Raw genomic sequence first — 18,690 nt, 5'->3', positions numbered from 1 at the left:
CCTTTGCCATTATTCATTATTATTCATTATTAAATTATGTTCATATACTATTCTGCTACTTATATATTACAAACTATACATAAAAATTGAAATTAAAAATAGAGGATAAAAAGGGAAAAGACATTATTTTAAAATATTCTGCTAACATGATGACCTCATTTGATTATCTAATGCTAATAGTCCAAAGAGCAGTAAACTCTAAGGGTGCAGTTTACTGTGAGTGACAGTGAATATGAATTCATACTTCAAATATACTTTTATTTTTTTCTAAGTTTTTTATTTCAACCCCAGTGTAGTTAATATACCGTGTTATATTAGTTTCAGGTGTACAATATAGTGATTCAACAATTCTATACATTATTTGGTGCTCATTACAATAAGCGTACTCTTAATCCCCATCACCCATTTCATCCATCCCCCCACCCACCTCCCCTTTGGTAACCATCAGTTTGTTCTCTATAGTTGAATCTATTTCTTGGTTTGTCCCTCTCTCTTTTTTTTCCCCTTTGCTCAGTGCTTTATTTCTTAAATTGTACATATGAGTGAAATCATACTGTATTTGTTTTTCTCTGACTGATTTTTCTCACTTAGCATTATACTCTCTAGCTCCATCCATGTTCTTGCAAATGGTAAGATTTCATTCTTCTTTTACGGCTGAATAATATTTCATTGCGTATGTACCACATCTTCCTTATCCAGTCATCTATTGATGGACACTTGGGCTGCTTCCATAATTTGGCTATTGTAAATAATGTTGCAATAAACATAGGGGTGCATGTATCCCTTTGAATTAGTGTTTTTATGTATTTTGGGTAAATACCCAGTAGTACAATTACTGCATCATAGGATAGTTTTATTTTTAGCTTTTTGAGGAACCTCCATACTATCTTCCACAGTGGCTGCCCCAGTGTGCATTCTCACGAAGAGTGTAAGAGGGTTCTTTTGTCTCCACATCCTTGCACTTGTTTCTTGTGTTGTTGATTTTAGCCATTCTGACAGGTGTGAGGTGATATCTCATTGTGGTTTTGATTTACATTTCCCTGATGGTGAGCGATGTTGACCATCCTTTCAGGTGCCTGTTGGTCATCTGGATATCGTCTTTGGAGAAATGTCTGTTCATGTCTTCTGCCCATTTTTAAAATTGGATTATTTATTTTGAGCGTGTTGACTTGTCTCAGTTCTTTATATATTTTGGATACTAACCCTTTATCAGATGCGTCATTTGCAAATATCTTCTCCCATTCAGTAGGTTGCCTTTGAGTTTTGTTGATTGTTTCCTTCACTGTGCAAAAGCTTTTTATTTTGATGTAGTCCTAATAGTTTATTTTTGCTTTTATTCCCTTTGCCTCAGGAGACATATCTAGGAAAATGTTGCTACTGTTGATGTCAGAGAAATTACTGCCTGTGCTCTCTTCAAGGATTTTTATGGTTTCCCTCTCACACTTAGGTGTTTAATCCATTTTGAGTTTATTTTGTATATGGTGTTAGAAAGTGGTCCAGTTTCATTCTTTTGCATGTTGCTGTCCAAGTTTCCCAACACCATTTTTTGAAGAGACTGTCTTTTTCCAATTGCATATTCTTTCCTCCTTTGTTAAAGATTAATTGACTATATAATTGTGGGTTTATTTCTGAGTTTTCTATTCTGTTCCATTGATCTATGTGTCTATTACCATTTTGATTACTACAACTTTTTAATATAACTTAAAGTCTGGAATTATGATATCTCCAGTGTTTTTATGAATGATACTGAATATGAATTCATATTTCAAATATACTTTTTAATAATTTTAAAACATTTGTTTAGCTTCTGGACAGATCTTATTATATTTTATTTATATATTTTTTAAAATTTATTTATTTATTTTTATTTATTTTTTTAACCTTGCATGTGGCTGATGGAAAGCTTGTATCTGGATAGAGTGTCAGCTCTGCTGTTTTCTTATTGTTTGCTTGTTTTTGTATTTTGCTTTGCCTAGGATATTCTCAGTTCTCACCAATTTTCTGGCACAACAATTCATAGTGCTTCCTTTACTCTCAAAAGCATCCCTCTTTGGATGATAAATTGAAAAATCACCCTATTCGTATTATCTTCAATGTATTGTTTTGTTGCAGGAAACATTTTAACCCACTTGTCCATCTTGGGTGGGCTAGTTGGGTTAAAAATAAATGCTACAATCCATAAATCCACTTCAGGGACACATATGAAGGTATATGCGGCAACTGCATTCAGTACGTGCTGGAACCACCATCAATCTCTCCTCATGTGGGCGTTAATTCAGACCTCAAGGGTCACTGTATACCTCACACGACCCATGACTGTCTGACCTATAGACTGAGGGAAGAATCGCTGTCCACAGAAATACAAATTACTAACACAGCTTCATTTCTATCCTAGTTTTTACATAACAAATAATTAGATCTTTGTTAGGACATTCACTTTAGTAAATTTCCATGTGCCCCCGGTGGGGATATCCATGCTTACTTTGGGATTTTGAAGGGTCTGCCTTATTCCTGTCTCTATCCCCAAAACGTGACACTGTAACTGGCACATAGGAGGTGTTCAGGGTGTTCAAGGAATAATCAGTGAATGAATTCAATACTTGAATGAATGAATGACATTCAGATGAAATACAGACCTGGAGGTGGTAAAGAGAAACTAATGTCTACTGAGTAACTTTCTTGAATTCAATGCTTTCTTCTTTTTTTTTTCCTTTCCAAGTTTTTATTTAAATTACAGTTGGTTAACATACTGTGTAATATTAGTTTCAGGTATAGAATCTAGTGACCCAGCACTTCATACAACACCCAGTGCTCATCACAACGAGTGTGCTCCTCAGTCCCCATCCCTCCACCCACCTCCCCTCTGATAACCATCAATTTGTTCTCTATAGTTAAGAGTCTGTTTCTTGGTTTGCCTGTCTTTTTTTTTTTTTTTTTACCCCCATGTTCATTTGTTTTGTTTCTTAAACTCCACATATGAGTGAAATCTTAAAGTATTTGTCTTTCTCTGACTGGCTTCTTTAGCTTAGCATAATAGTCTCTAGCTCCATCCACATTGTTGCAAACGGCAAGATTTCATTTTTTTTTATGGCTGAGTAATATCCCATTGTGTATATATACCACATCTTCTTTATCCATTCATCAGTTGGTGGACATTTGAACTCAACACTTTCACTAATGCTTTCATTCAGGAATGCTTTATTATTCCATTCTTGCAGATGAAACTGAAGTTCTGAGGAATTACATAATTTGTTCAATGTAAGTCTGCCTGACTTCAACCCATATTCTTGCCAGGCATTGGGAGCACAGAGGCAATATTCACAGGCATAAAAATCAATGAGATCTTCAATGAAGAGAATGTGAAGTCAAAGGAGAAAAGGGCCCACAGTTGAGTTTGGGGAATCATGGGCAGGTAAGGACCAGAAAGAGAAGGAATGAGTGGAGAAGTGTGAGGGAAACCAGGAAAAGTGCTGGGTGATGACCTCTGCCATGGGAGAAGAGAATTTTCTTAGGAAAGGAAGGCTGACACATTCAAGACTGGCCACAGACCAAAGAAATGGGGGCTGTAGGAAGAATGACTGGTGACCTCTGAGTGTGATTGTAATTAAACTATAGGGATAAAGGCCACACTGTAGGGAGTTTACAGAAAGAGGGATTGATGAAGAAATATAGAGAGAAACCCACACACATTTGGGAAGTTTCTCACTGAAAGGAAATTGAAGGCCAGGAGGACCAGGCAACATCTCCTCAAGTAACAGGAAATTTGTGCATTTGTAAAGATGTAGGAGAGATGATTGGGTGTTCAATGAATAGTGCATATACCCTCCCACATTTTCCGGCCTTCTTTGCAAGAGCTTGGGGCTCTGTGATTATTTCTGGCTGTGGACTATGAGCAGGAATGACATGACACTTGTGGTGGAGGCTAGTAAGAGGTCGTGAGCCTTCTCCATCACCCTTTCACCCACTCAGTGTCCCTGAATGTCACATTCCGGAGAGCATCACTTCAGAAGGAAGGAGGCCTACCCAGCCCTTACCGGACTTTGTGACAGTGAGACAGAAGTCTTTGCTGTGTTAAGCCACTGACATTTCGGGTATTGTCTGATAAAACAGCTTATGCCAATTATTCTAATTAAGGAGAGAATGGGATGAAAGAGAGGGAAAGGGTAAGTCTGGGAGCAGCACTTTCTGGGATTCAGGAAAGAATGGCATTTTGAAAGGAGAACACTTCTTCCCTTGGAAGTGGAAGAAGGTCTGAGAGGACGGGAGTCAAGGCTGAGGGTTTCCATTGGTTGATCCAATCTCCTTGGCAAGCAGAAGGTAAGCAGTTAACCACTGAAGCCTCTGGGTGTGTGTAGGCTTGGGGCTGGAGGAGAGACTGCACGTTCTGAAACAATTGCCCTCCTCCCTGTGCTAACTGGAGAATCAATAAGAGATCATTAAAGCGATTGCCTACCTAGTGCCCAGCTAAGGTTGGATTTCTCCTTAAGAAAACCATAAAGGGCCAAAAATTGTGCAGAGGAGAAGACCTAAAATGATCAAGGAAATGCGATTTTTGTTGGAAAAGAAGCTTAAAGGATTGGAACTCTCAGCCTGGAAGCACAGTCTGAACACTATGTGATCAAAGCATTTCTATTGGGAAGGGGACAGAAGAACAGGAGGAAACTAGCACAACCATACAAAGGAGCACATCCTGAAACCTGAAAGGCGTAGTGTTAAGATCAAGAACCTGAGTACTACGTTCTACAGCGGGTTCATTATTGGCATAAGGTATGGCATACATGTCAGTATAAATATAGCAGGAAACTGACTTCTGAGATTGGATTTCCAAAAATGTACATGGACATTAAATATAAATAAACAAGGATTTTGCATGGTCTGAGGCAGAGTGGAAATTGAATATGGTTTTAAGACACGGAGACCTGGTTTTAAACGCTCTGACTAGCTGTGTCCATCATTCATTCAACAAATATTTATTGAACACCTACTATGTGCCAGCACTGAGCTACCCAACGGATTCTAGTAGCAAACAAGATGCACATGGTCCCTGCCCTCATAGACTTTACAGCCTATTGGAGAACGCAGATATCAAATAAAAGATTGCAGAAATAATTACTTAAATTAAACTGTGATAAATTCCTCCAAGAGCAGGTCCAAGGTGCTGGGAGAGCATCTGGCAGGACTAGACCAATCTGAGGTGAGGGGAGGAAGATTTCCTCCAAGGAATGACGTGGGATCTGAAATTTACACGAGCAATACGAATTGGCAAGGGAAGAGGGAGGAGAGGAGGGCTCCTGACAGAAGTGAAGGCTCCGAGGCCAAGCACCTCACCCTCTCTGAGCCTCAATCTCCTTATCTGTAGTGAATGCCATTGGTGCCTCGCACCGGGTCATTCCACACCTCCCCTGCCGGGGGGATTGGCTGCCAACAGCTCAGAGCCGCTGCCTCTTTAGAGAATTTGTGCTCTGCCAGCAGAGCAACATCACCTGCAAACACCCAGGAGGTTATGATCCCCTCATCCTACCCTCGCTCTGTGCAGGTGGGCAGGGGTGAGTGCAGCCCACAGCCGAGGACTGACAATGCAGGTAACAGACAGCCCGCCCCTCCCCCGCGCATTCTGTCCTTCACACCCCAGAGCAGGGGCAGGATCTGGCTGAGTCTGGACTTTAAGGGATACCACGTCTTTGCTTCACTTCCTCTCCTGCCTGATCCTGTGGCCCTCACTCCCTTACTCCCCCATAATTCCTTACAGGAGAATCTCCAGCTCAGCTGCTGCTTTAGGGAAGGCAAGCAGAATGGTCACCTTCCCTGAAATACGGGACAGCAAGAACTTGAACCCTGTAGCGATGGCCAAGCAGTGCAGGAGCACTCAACTGCTATAACGCTGGTATGGGGAGCACCCCTTCAGGTCTCCTCTGCTTCAGATATTTGGGTACCTCATTCTGTGCAGGGACATTCCCCACACGGTTTCCAAACTCCATCCCCGTCCTTTGTCTGACTTGACCCTCAAAACAACCCCGTACGTAGGAAGGAGCAGTATTCTTCCATGCTCCACAGTCCCGACGAGGGAAACAGGAGTCGGAGGGGTAAAGTGACCTGCTCAGAGCTGCGACCCTGCTCCGCAGGCATTCCCACATCCCCATGGCTGCGGGTGCAGCGTTGACAGGTGCCCCCAGAAAGGCCGCGCACAGAACAAGACGGAGGGCTTGCCTGACTCATTGATGTGGCATTTTTACGCTCGTGTGGATTTGCGTTCATAATCCCTGCTAATTTGACCTTGAGGGCAAACATGTTAATCGTGTGAGTGCACATGGCGCTTCTCAGAAAGCCATATCTGTGTTTCCTTCTTTTTCCAACCTAAATCATACATGCGGCTTTCCTTTGACGGCTGAAATTTCCCCCCTTCTTCGAGTGCAAAAAGCAGAAAATCTTTTAGAGTTCAGCTGGTGTGTAAAAATCTAAAGGAGAAAGGCAATGAAATGGTTTGGGTATCGTTTCAGGGAGGGGAATTAAGGTTTTCAGGAGCCATGGCCTCTGAGGTGAGTTTGCTGAAAGGAGCTGAATGATTGCAGGGAATGAGTCCCACCCACCCTCTGGCCTGGTGAGCTCGGAAGAAGAGGGCAGGGTAACCTTGGGAGTCACCTATCTGGTCCTGACATTCTATAGGCAGAATAAAGGATGCTTTGGCATTTGTGTGATAGCCTCTGGATTTTTCTTTTCCTGCCTCCAGGTGCACAGAAACAGGACTTTCATTTCTGGAGAGTTAATTTCCGTCAGCAGCTTATTCTCCATCTGAAGTCACAATCCTCTTTGGGGAAGCGGTTGGTTATTGTGTAAAGGATTTTGAAGTTACATACTAAGGATTATGACTCTATTTGGGGAGTAAGAAGCAATGTCAGGAGAACTCTTAAGCACCAAATACCCAGTTCTGATGAAAATATTCCTACCGGAGATGAACAAGAGAAGGAAGGGTAAAATCTATGAGGTTATCAGCGGCGGGAGAATTGTTAATGAGAACTTTATCCAAATGCAGCCCATCATTTTATCGACGGAGCCTTGCAGTGTGTGTCAGCCCTGGATGAGCACGGGCTTTCCTGGTTTTAGGACACTCCTTGTTCCCATTATGTGTATCCCATTACTCTTCCCAGAGCCCTAAGCCCCGCCCTGCCTACGTCAGAGGCTGCGGTGAAGAACACGTGAGAGAAGGTGCTTTGCCAGAAAATTACTTCCTAACTGCGAGGAGACCTTCTCATCGATGGGCAGCAACACTCCCGCCGCACAAAACAGCCCACAGCAGGAGTCCCTTCCGCGCTCCTGAGCGCCTGCGTCCAGACTCGGCCCTCCACCTGCACCGCCGTCCCCAAACATGTTCGCCGGCCTGACCGAAATAATACTCATGAAATACTAACTTGCAAAATTGAACCCAGGATGCAAAGAGGTGGGACGGTTGCAAATTTCATAATGTTGATCCTTCGGTGTCTTTCACGACTGTTCAATTTTTTATGGAATCTCTATATTTGCAGCCAGCACACGTGGGCCCTGAAAGGCAGAAAGTTAATTTCTGCCTTGCGGGACAGCTCCGAATCTGTTCCGGGACCCGACCAGAGCCGTGCTCATCTTCCCCACCCCGGAAGGAAGGGAGGCACGTTCTCGCTTTTGGCTCTCTGTGTTAATTCAGTCTGCAAGGTTGTGTGTGCCAGGCCCCCTTTTCTTACCGCTCGACACAGCTTCCAGCCAAAAGTCATTTCACTAATCCTCCTTGCTTTGGTTTGGAAATGCACTCGAAGGAAAAGAACGCCAGCTACGCCCTGCAACTGCGTGGCTCCGCCAGACCAGAGTATGCCGCGCAGCTAATAACAGGAGGGACCCTGGAGCCCGGAAGTCTGGGTCACTCCTACTTAGCGCCCTTTGCTATTGAACGTAATCATATTTTCATGAGGGAAACAGGTGCACCACTGTACTCTCAGTAAAAAGGTTGATATTTCATCTGCATTAAAGTGAATTTCAACCATTTCAAGCTCTTATTAATAAGTTCCCATGTGTCTATTTTCAGAGTCAGTAGTGAATACCCATTTATCCTGAAGTCCGTGTGCAATGCTCAAATGACCATATTTGTCCTGCATGGTGACAAGGGATGCTCTTAATGATGATTCTGAGTACCATGAGATCCTGTGGAATCATCAAGGAGAAAGACTTAGGGTTAGTGTTTGTCATTTTGTTGTCATTCGTTGCAAAACTGATAACCTTTGTTGCTATGGAGGCAACTCCAGGTTGGAGTAAAATATTACCACGCCATCCTATTATCTCATTGTCAAATAAGAAAAAAGAAAAACTGACATCTTTCAAACATAGAAGCCAAGAGAGCCACTTTTAAAACAAACCACCAAAATAATCAGAATTTTGGTTTTTAATAGATATATTCCTGATGAAGTTACAGCTGCACTCACATTCTTAGGGCAATACAATGAGCATTCAACTCATGGTCACTGGAGGGCACTGAATCTGTCACTTGCCCATAGGGAGAAAGTCAAGTTGTGGCTTAGGTCAGAGCTCTGATGGAAAAAAACCCCAAGGAGGCACATTTTTAGGAGGCTTTGTACCCAACCCAGGGGAGTAACCCAAGCCCCTTTTCTTTACAGAAGTAGTGTTTCTCCACTGGGCAGTTCTGTCGGCCTCTCTCTACAGGTCCTCTCCGTACTGATCTGTTGGCAGGTCCTACTGCCTGCTGGGGCGCGTGGGTCTAAGACGACTTGTCAGTAGGACCCACACCCTTGGGGTACCTGGCAGTTCAGCTGGTGTCAGGACTGTCCTGGATAACAAAATAAATCTGGTACCTTTCAGCAACTATAGAATACTGGTCAAGTGCACGGACTTTGGCATTAGCTAGAACAGATTTAAATGTCCTTTTTGCCATTTACCAGCTGTTAAGTTACCATTGTCAAAATGTGTAAATTCTCTAAACTTCTGTTTTCTCATTAGCATAGCTAGGAAAATAATGCTGTCAATAATGTCTACTCCTAGAGCCACTGTGAATTTAAGGAGATAATATATTTATGTCTTAGGCACAGTGCCTGGCACATAGAAAGTCTTCAATCAAGAATGACTCATTTTTATCTGACTAATTTCCACAGTTTATATATATATATATATATATATATATATATATATATACACACACACACACACATACACACACACACATACACACACACACACACACACGTGTGCAGGCTATCTTTATCTTTATTGATTTAATAACCTAAAATCATTTTCTCACTCATTATTATAATAGCAATCATTATTGCAATTACTGTTTGTTCATGACACCTCACATTATTATAATTATTATTTTTATCCTGCTCTCACAAATGTCATCAATAACTACCAGCCATTAGTTGTCATTAATAATTACCAACTCCATGACATCCCACCCCACTGTTCAGAATAAATGAGTTTGTTTTATTAGTACTAAGGGCCAACCGTAAGTGAAGGATTTGTCTCCATTAAACCAAAAAAATCCCCAGAATGTTCAAGGTGAGTTTGTTTTCTGCTCTGAATTTAGCACAATAACTGACTAATTTAATGTCTGACCTAAAACATCTGAAAAGACCATATTCTGAAGGAAAACATCTCAAGGCTATGAGACATGTGTGAAATCATGTGCACTAGGCAGGAACTTGCCATCCACTTTTCTGTGAGGCAACGTTCTAGAAGAACTAACTGAGTTAGTTGGTTAGTTAGCTTGTTAGTTACTTTATTTTAAAGTCACAAGAAGTATCAGCTCACTTTAGTAAACTTTCCATAGTGAACACATGAGTGTATGGATATGTAAGCTAAATCTCACTTTCAGTTTTTCTCAAATTACTTTATTTGCTTGGATTTTATGAAAATTAAATACAGCATATGGGATAGAAGACAGACCATGGGGCTTCAACCTCCAAGCAAATAAAGTGTAGTGAGATGTGGCCTCACCTAAGCCATGAAATTATGAGCCTAGAAGAGTGACAAATGAGATGAGGAATGACCAACATTCCATTTTGGGTTCTCGACCTTTCGTTTCCTTCCTCCACATGTAACTTGCTACTTTTGTTTGCCTCCGGGGTAAAGAGAGCCTGGAAATCAGGAGGTTCTAGAAGAGATACAGGGTGGGCCAGCTGCCCTTCTCTCACCTCCTCTTTGCGGGGCTACCCATGCTGGGTCAGCATAGCTGTTCCCAAGTGAGCAAAGACATTTCAGCAAATCCCTGAAGTGATTTTCTACTCATGTAATTTATATACTTTTGATTTGTTCCCTTAAGAGTAAGACTGCAGACTTCTCAAGGTCACCCACCAAGTTGGACTCAGGTTGGCATCTCCAGCACCTGTCACGGAAGCTATTGTGCACGTGGTGCCCTATAAAGATTCTTGAATAAAAAAGGGGATGTGTAGAGTACATGCGAATGTGGGTGGGAGGGGCATGAAAAGAGCAGGACTGAGGGTGAGCAAAAGCAGTGATCTGGGCTCTTCCTGTCCTACAAAACAGGCTCAAGTCACCTTGGATCAACTGTACGGTAGAGAGGGTTTAGGTGAACCATATGAACTTCCATCTTGGTTGGTCAAAAATGTACTATTATCCACAATGTAAGTTTCAACCTAACAATAAGCGGAGGGGTTAAGAGCACTTATTTGAGATGCGGAGAGGTGAACTTGATTTCTGACCACTGCTTAGAACCTGTGTGACGCTGGACAAGTTACTTCACATTCCCAAGCTTCCATTCCTTTGCAGAAATGCGGAGATTAACACTTGCTTAGTTGTAAAGATTGAAATAAGGAAATACACAAATACACGTTGACTGCTTAGCTAGTACGTTCTCCAGAGGTCTGGAGCACTCAGACCCTGTTCCTTTGTATCTGCCTCTATTGTCCTAAACGTAGACGCTGGCTGTCTTTCCTCAGTCACCCTGCCACGCTGCAGTGTGCTTTCTGCATGATGCTAGTTATTATAGTGTTTGCCATTTTAAAACAAGATGGAAATAGGAGCTTAAAAACAAGGCACTCAGTTGGGTTTTTTTCCTATTAAAATCAGAAATTTCAATGCATGTGGAAAGCATTTTTTTTGTATTTAATCATTCAAACTAATGGGTTTTATTGTAATGAGATTTTTAAAAACCATTATGATGGGCAAAGGGCTGAAGCTTAAAATATTTTCATTTACAGATAGGTTCTGCTTTAATGAAATCCGCTATGTAAAAATCTAAACTTAGGTAAATTGGAAGCTTTATCTACATTTATATTGTGTACATTACAAAAGAGGTATTCTGCCTTACAAAAGCATTTATTTCAGCCTTCCTTTCAATAGCGAGATCCCTATGCTGCATTTAGAATACGACTTGAATTATTACCATGTTATTTACACACAGATGTTTCGTGTAAAGCAAGGCTCACTTGAGGAGAGTGTTGGGTTGCAGGAGGAATGGCTCTGCATTTCGTAAGCATCAGAGAAGAGGGATTGAGAGAAGAGATTTTGAGTGACATCCTCCGTGGAAGGTAGGAAAGGTTCAGCATTCGACTTCCAGGGTTCCTATCTAATCTTGATGTGAAGGTATCTGTCAAATGCACCATTATATCTCTTTAGCTTAAACGGAGTGGTGTTGAGCGATTAAAGTAATGGAACACGAATTAGGAGTCGTGTTTTCTGCTTCTGTCTCTTCCAGGTTCAGAGTAGACACTCTTGACATGTTCACTTCGAGGCCAGGTTCCCATTTAGAAAGTAATTATTTCCATCCTGGGGGGATGCAGTGAAACCTTGTTAACGGTCTAATCGCCTTGCGATCTGGCTTTATTGCCCTCCCCAGCTTGGGAACCAATAGCCAGAACACCCTCTTCACCCACTCCTTGTCTTTACCTTGAAAAGTAAAACAAGTGGTGATAAAAGCCAAATCATCAGTTACGGAATTAAGGAACCAAAAAAGGTATCTGCCTAACTGTACATAAAATCTTTCTTGGACAGCTTTATTAAATAAAACTTTAAGTGGACAACAAGCGGTTGCTAAAGCTATTGTATGAGCTGTTTTACTCAAAAGAGTGTGTTAAATCCATCCAGCAAAGCAGGGCCAGTTTGTATAGTTCATGAAAAGACAGAAATATTCTCATCCTATAAGGTGCGCGAAATACTGAATATACATCTCACAACTGATATGAGTTTAAAAGCTGAGTTTTGATGATTTTAGACCTCTGGTCTTTGAAAGTAAATACTAGTTGTAGAATTATAGTAGAATCAGATCCTTGGATATGATCGTTTAAAAATACAATTACTTTACTTATCTGTTAAGGGAAAGGGAACAATCTTTAAAAGAAAACCAGAAGGGATGTGCTTGGCATGTATTTGAAGGGAAAAGGAAGATACCAACATTATGAATTAAAGCTAAGGCTTAATTATAGAAGTTACCCTCCTTCCTTTTGCTACCAAAAGGAGAATTCATTCATTTATTCTTACTTTCAAAATTTAATATGAAACCGGTCTCTCCAGGACCTGAAACCATGCCTAGAACAAAGTAGTCACTTAATAAAAGAGTGAACGATCAAGTAGTCACCTAATAAATGAATGAATGCATAGGATGGGTGTCGTCTGTTATAAGGATAGGATCTGGAATTATAGACCAGGCCCTATGCATAGACCCATTCCCACTGGCAGTTCACACTCGTGGTTGGATAGCAGAGGGCCAGGACCCAGTCACTATAGCCCAGCTGGGGGCAGCCACCCATGGGTTACAGGATTCCTGAGAAGGTGTTGGTTATAGTAGGATTTCAAGTCCCCGAGAGAATGGTGGCAGAAGTGCTAGAGTCAGGGGCTGAGCCCAAGGTCACAGCCAGGCTAGAAAGCAGCAAGCCTTGATCCAAGTCCTGACGTTTGAGGTCAGGCTCTGCGGTGGGAACTCGGACCAGGTTGAACCTGAAGAGGAAGACCGCAGTTCCTAGCTCTGAGGCCATTGGTTACACTAAGGCTGGAAACATGGCAATGCCATGGAGTTAGCCTGCTTACAGCTTTCCGGTAGTGAAAGAAACAAGAAAGAAAGGCCTTGAAGTTTATGATCCACTAACATCTCATAAGGTGCTACTGATTTACATATCAGAAAAGCAACAATTAGGATTATTTGAATTAAGGCTTCCTCTATGCATTCCATTAATACTGATCCCAGAAATAATCTAGAATAAATATCTTGATTTTTTCCTTTAATGAAGAAAGCTTTCTCCCTCTGCATCAGGAAGGCATGAAACAGATGGCACCTGAAGCTAGGTAATTTGAAGAGAGTTTAGTAAAGGAACTATTTACAAAGCGGGGGCTGGATTTAGGAAACCAGCAGAGAGATTGCAGTGCCCCGCAATATCAATAGTGGGGAGCCATTTTGCCCTCAGGCATGAAGGATGGTGTTTAGGGAGGGTTCCCTACTGGTCTTTGTAGAGAGATGCCCGAGGGGAAGCTGGGGAAATAAACACCCACACCTGTTTATCTCCTGCCACAGCTCTCATTGGCTGAAGCCAACCAAAAGCCAGAGGACACGGGCACGAAGGCCCGCATCTAGGGTGGGGCGGGATGGGGGGGGTAGAGAGTAGACCTGGAGAGACAACTAGAATATAACAGCACACCTTCACTGGGACAGTAATTCATATTAATGATAACTCAAAGACAGTGCAGAAAATATAAGAATATTCATTTGGGGGAATTGGTGAAATCAGTCCCATTGGACTCTGTATTGGACATACTGTATTTAATATTGGTGATACGTTTCATAAAAGCCCCCAGTCTGCAAGTAGCTTTGCTTAGACTGTGAACTTCCTATGGGTAGGAACTGTGCTTTATTCTGTATCCTTAACAACTAGCACCATTCCTGGCACATAATACGTGTTCAATAACCATTTGTGGAGTGACTGAATACGTTAGTGAATAAGTTTGTGAATGAAATATGTTCTGGTTTATATAATTTTCTCATCAAAGGAAGATATATCCAAAAAGAAAAACAATCACAGAAAGCCTCTTTGATCTTCACCCCCGATGACTGAAAGTTCTTCCTAAAATATAGCATTGGCTGTTCCCACCATTCTAAGAGGATTATACTAAGCATGAGGAATATTTCTTTGATGACTGAGAAGCTAGCAACACTCAGGGCTGTCATTCTAATCTGTAGGTGTCAGCAACAGAGCTGACTTTCAAGATACTCAAGGTTTTTAAACACAAATAAACAAACACGTGGGAATTGCCATACCAGATCAGACTGGGGGTTAGGCTGCCAAGGATTCTCTGCTAGGGCTAAATGTTCTACATTCTTCCTTAAGCATAAACTGTTTGATTAATTCAGGAATGGACTAGTTAGGTTCTAGTGAATAGAGGTTTTACTTCTTCGTCTAAAAAATATTTTTTTCTGCCACTGTCATATTTTGACTTCTCTTCTGGTGTTTTTCCAATTTCCCCAAACGAGTTACTATTTTTATTAATTAAGTCTCTGGACTTTCTGTTTTCCATTGTCATTCAAAATATTGTTTTACTCTCTTTTTTTCTTAAAGATTTATTTATTTATTTGAGAGAGAGGAGAGAGTGCACGTAAAAGAGGAGAGGGGGCAGAGAGAAAGAGAGAATCTCAAGCAGACCCCATGCTAAGCACAGAGCCCAAACACAGGGCTGTATCTTATGACCCTGAGATCATGACCCAAGCTGAAACCAAGAGTCAGAGTCGGAGGCTTAACTAACTGAGCCACCCAGGCCTCCCGGTTTTATTCTCTTATGTCAGCCTGATAGGGATTAGGTAGTCTTATCTTATTTCTTCTTTCAACTATCATTTCTTTCAACTATCATAATTGCAGTTCCCTCTCAAATGTTCTGTATAACCTAAGTTCCCTAGTAATGTTATCAGTGGGATTGACAAACTCTTCCAAACCTCTCATAATGTTGAAAGAAACTGAGGACCATTGATTCCCCCCCCCCTTTGGTGTCCTGGGGACAGTCTGATTGAGGGTCTGTCCCAGGTACAGACTGGTCAGAGAAAACTGACTTCCACACCCTAAAAAGAGGGTTGTAACTCAACATGAGTGGATTTTTCCTGAATAATTGCGTTTATCTCTAGAGTAATTTCTTGGCAATGGTCTCTGGTCATTTCCAATGGTCCAGACCACTTGTCCCTTCAGAAATCTGGGCTTTCTTTCTTTCTTTTTTTAAAGATTTTATTTATTTATTTATTTATTTATTTATTTATTTATTTATTTATTTGACAGAGAGAGAGACAGCCAGCGAGAGAGGGAACACAAGCAGGGGGAGTGGGAAAGGAAGAGATGCAGGGCTCGATCCCAGGACCCTGGGATCGACCTGAGCCGAAGGCAGACGCTTAACAACTGAGCCACCCAGGTGCCCCCGTTTTGGTTTTTTTTTTAAGATTTTATTTAGAGGGGCGCCTGGGTGGCACAGCGGTTAAACGTCTGCCTTCGGCTCAGGGCGTGATCCCGGCGTTCCGGGATCGAGTCCCACATCAGGCTCTTCCGCTATGAGCCTGCTTCTTCCTCTCCCACTCCCCCTGCTTGTGTTCCCTCTCTCGCTGGCTGTCTCTCTTTGTCGAATAAATAAATAAAATCTTTAAAAAAAAAAAAGATTTTATTTAGAAATCTGGACTTTCAACATCAGTTCTATTCCATTTCCAAAGTAACAAATCATCACAGACACGTGGAAACTCCCAACCTTGCAGGACTCTTTAAGCATCCACCTCCAGGGCTTCCTGAAATGAAATTCTCCTCCTGTTCCTTACACTAGATTTTGAAGTCACTCCTTTCTCTGGGTCACTGTAGAAAGACCAATCCTCCTGCTCTGGGAGGGAGCCTTTTTGACCCAAAGACTGACCAGATCTCTCCTTAGCCTTCTTGGTAGAACTGAGTGCCACAGCCCTGTAGCTTGTCTTTTCTATCTCTCTCTTCCTTCTTCCCATCCCAAGCCTCCTCTCCCATCATGCCCAAACCATTTTTGTGGCTTACCCTTAAACACCCTGCATGTTCTCTGATTCCTTTCTTAGTTTAATCCTCACGTATTGCATGGTGCACTGGGTGTTATACGCAAGTAATGAATCATGGAACTTTACATCAAAAACTAGGGATGTACTGTACAGTGACTAACATAATATAATAAAAAATTATTATATAAAAAATAAATTAAAAAATCTTCAGTTCCTGAAGAATGGCAGATTAAGAGGATAAAGTTTATTTTTAAAATAAAATTTAAGGTATACTATATACATGTATAAATGTGTGTGAATGTGTATGAGACAACACACACAAGCAAAAAAATAAAGATCACAAAATAGATAAGGGAAACAATAAGAATTAAAAAGATAAAATCATCTTTACTCCTATCACTGAGACAGCCATTGTTTCCATCTTGATGTGCATACCAGCAGTCTTGGAAAAAACCTGTACGTACGTGTTTGTGTTAAAATGGGACAATACTATTTATAACTTTCTTTTTATCTCTGCTAAATAATACATTAGGGATATTTTTCATGTCATTAATCTTTTACATCATTTGAAATGACTGCATAATATTCCATTTCATCAATGTTCATAATTAATTCAACAAACGTCTTCATGTTTCTGATTTTTGTCTCATTACTGATGCCCCCATGGCTATGTTTATGCCTAAATATTTGCACATACCAATATAAAGAAATACTTCGGAGTGGAATTACATGATCAAGGAGCATGCCAAAAATGAAGGGTTGTGTTACAAATCAGCACACAGCTGAGGTCTGGAATCTGATCTGCTGAAAAGATTGAGACCTTGAAGTAAGAGGGAAAAAGAAGAAAATGAGGCTGTTTCAGAAGAATGTGAAGAACGTGATTAGTAAGGGAGACAAATAAGAGAGTAGGTGCTTAGCTTGTAAACAAAAACATCTAGAGGAATGGGGTCCATATGATACTTCCAAAATCTTGTTCATCTCCTCCCTGACTTAACTGGAAAACTAACTTTATGGACTGGACACCTCAGCACTTCTCCCTGCATCTCTTGGCATGTTTCCTCAGTGAAGAATTTCTTAGATCAAAATCAGATTGCAAGATCATGGTCTTCGTAGTTAAAAAAAAAAAAGGATTGATAAAAGGAAGTTTGAGAGTCAGCATTGTTGATTTCATGTAGTATTGCAAATTTTCCCCAACACATCAAAGCCGCAGTAGGATATATATCCCCTCCCAGCCTTATGACTTCTGAAATAAAAGATGTGAAATGACTGTTGTCACATGTTTGTCTCTTTTGCGACAAGTCCAGTAAGGGTGTTATCCCAGTTGTCTCAATGTCTGATTGAAATAGAACATTGGAATAAATATAGCAGGCTGATTTCCCTTTCAGAATGCTTCTGAAATACAGCTAGGCTTAGGGACGGATTTTGAGATCGTATCCAATGATGCCATTTTAAGCATGACTTGAGGAAATTAATGATAAAAATGACCCGATGTCTTGGGTGGCCGTGGAATATGCCCTCAGTTCTGGACTTGCATATTGCCTAAAGCCAGGATAACCCTGGAGACCAGAGAAAACATAAGGCCCACCAAGCAAAGAAGGAAAGAGAGGAGGCAAGAAGGAGATAAAGAGCAGAAGTGTAAGGAGAAGAGAAGGCAAGGAAAGAAAGAGGTACAAATGGAGAGAACGTAGAGAAACTGGTTCATTTCCGACAGTAGCACGAGAATAAATGATATGCTGACCGTGTTCTGAAGACTTCTGTACCAGGGGTCTTGAAATACTGCATTCTCTTCTCCTCCAGAAGAGAAAAAAAAAATTTTTTTTAATTTTTATGTCAACTTGCATAGCATTGGCCCTTAATAAACACACACACACACACACACACACTCTACTTAAATAGTCTCCCGGGAACAAAACAGAGTGAATGTCAGAGTCCTTGATGGGTTAGTCCATGATGAGCCAAACCTAGAATCTCACGGGAATACACTTCTAGGAAATTCTTTCTTGGGTGCTTCGAATGCAGCTCAACTGCGGGGTCTTTGATATCCATTCTTCTTGAATGGGTTCTTTAGCACCGACCTCTCCAGAAACGTGAGCCCCACTTCTCAACACTGTCACCAGGGTGGAGAGACACTACAGCTGACAGCAGTGACCAGCAGGAGCTGGGGAAAGTGTGATGATATTCTAAGTTGTCTGTAGTCTTATTTTTATTTAGGCTAATTTGCATTACTGGTTTATGCCAAACGAGGATATTTTTCTTTCTCCTTGGAATAGCTTCATGTTAAAATATCACTCTTTTCAAAATGCCCAAATATTACTGCGATGAATAATAAGACAGATGGAAAATAGGAAGGGTGGAGCAAGTTCAAAATGCTTTACACTTGGCAGAATAAATCAGCCTTGCAGATCCGCAACCTCCATCTACTCTACTGGTCTGAGGGCACCTTCCCCTCCATCCTGTGGGGATGCAGGGACCAGAGAGGATCTCAGCTTCCACAGGAGCCACGTCAAACTCTACTGGCTCCCTCCAAGGGGCCCATGCAAAGGTCATGTGGCTGCTGACTATCCCGAGCTCAGTGTGATATATTCCAAGGAGGGAGCAAGCCCCTGGAAAGCTTCCAGGCCATGGGGCTTGGCTACCTGCAGAACTCTGCATGAAGCATCAACCATTTTCCAGGAGTACCAAAAATCCGGTGCAGTGTGGATTTTCAGAAAATGGAGGATTGC

This window comes from Ursus arctos, unplaced genomic scaffold (assembly GCF_023065955.2).
Source record: "Ursus arctos isolate Adak ecotype North America unplaced genomic scaffold, UrsArc2.0 scaffold_11, whole genome shotgun sequence".
NCBI classification, from domain to species: domain Eukaryota; kingdom Metazoa; phylum Chordata; class Mammalia; order Carnivora; family Ursidae; genus Ursus; species Ursus arctos.
This window is presented reverse-complemented; position numbering follows the sequence as displayed.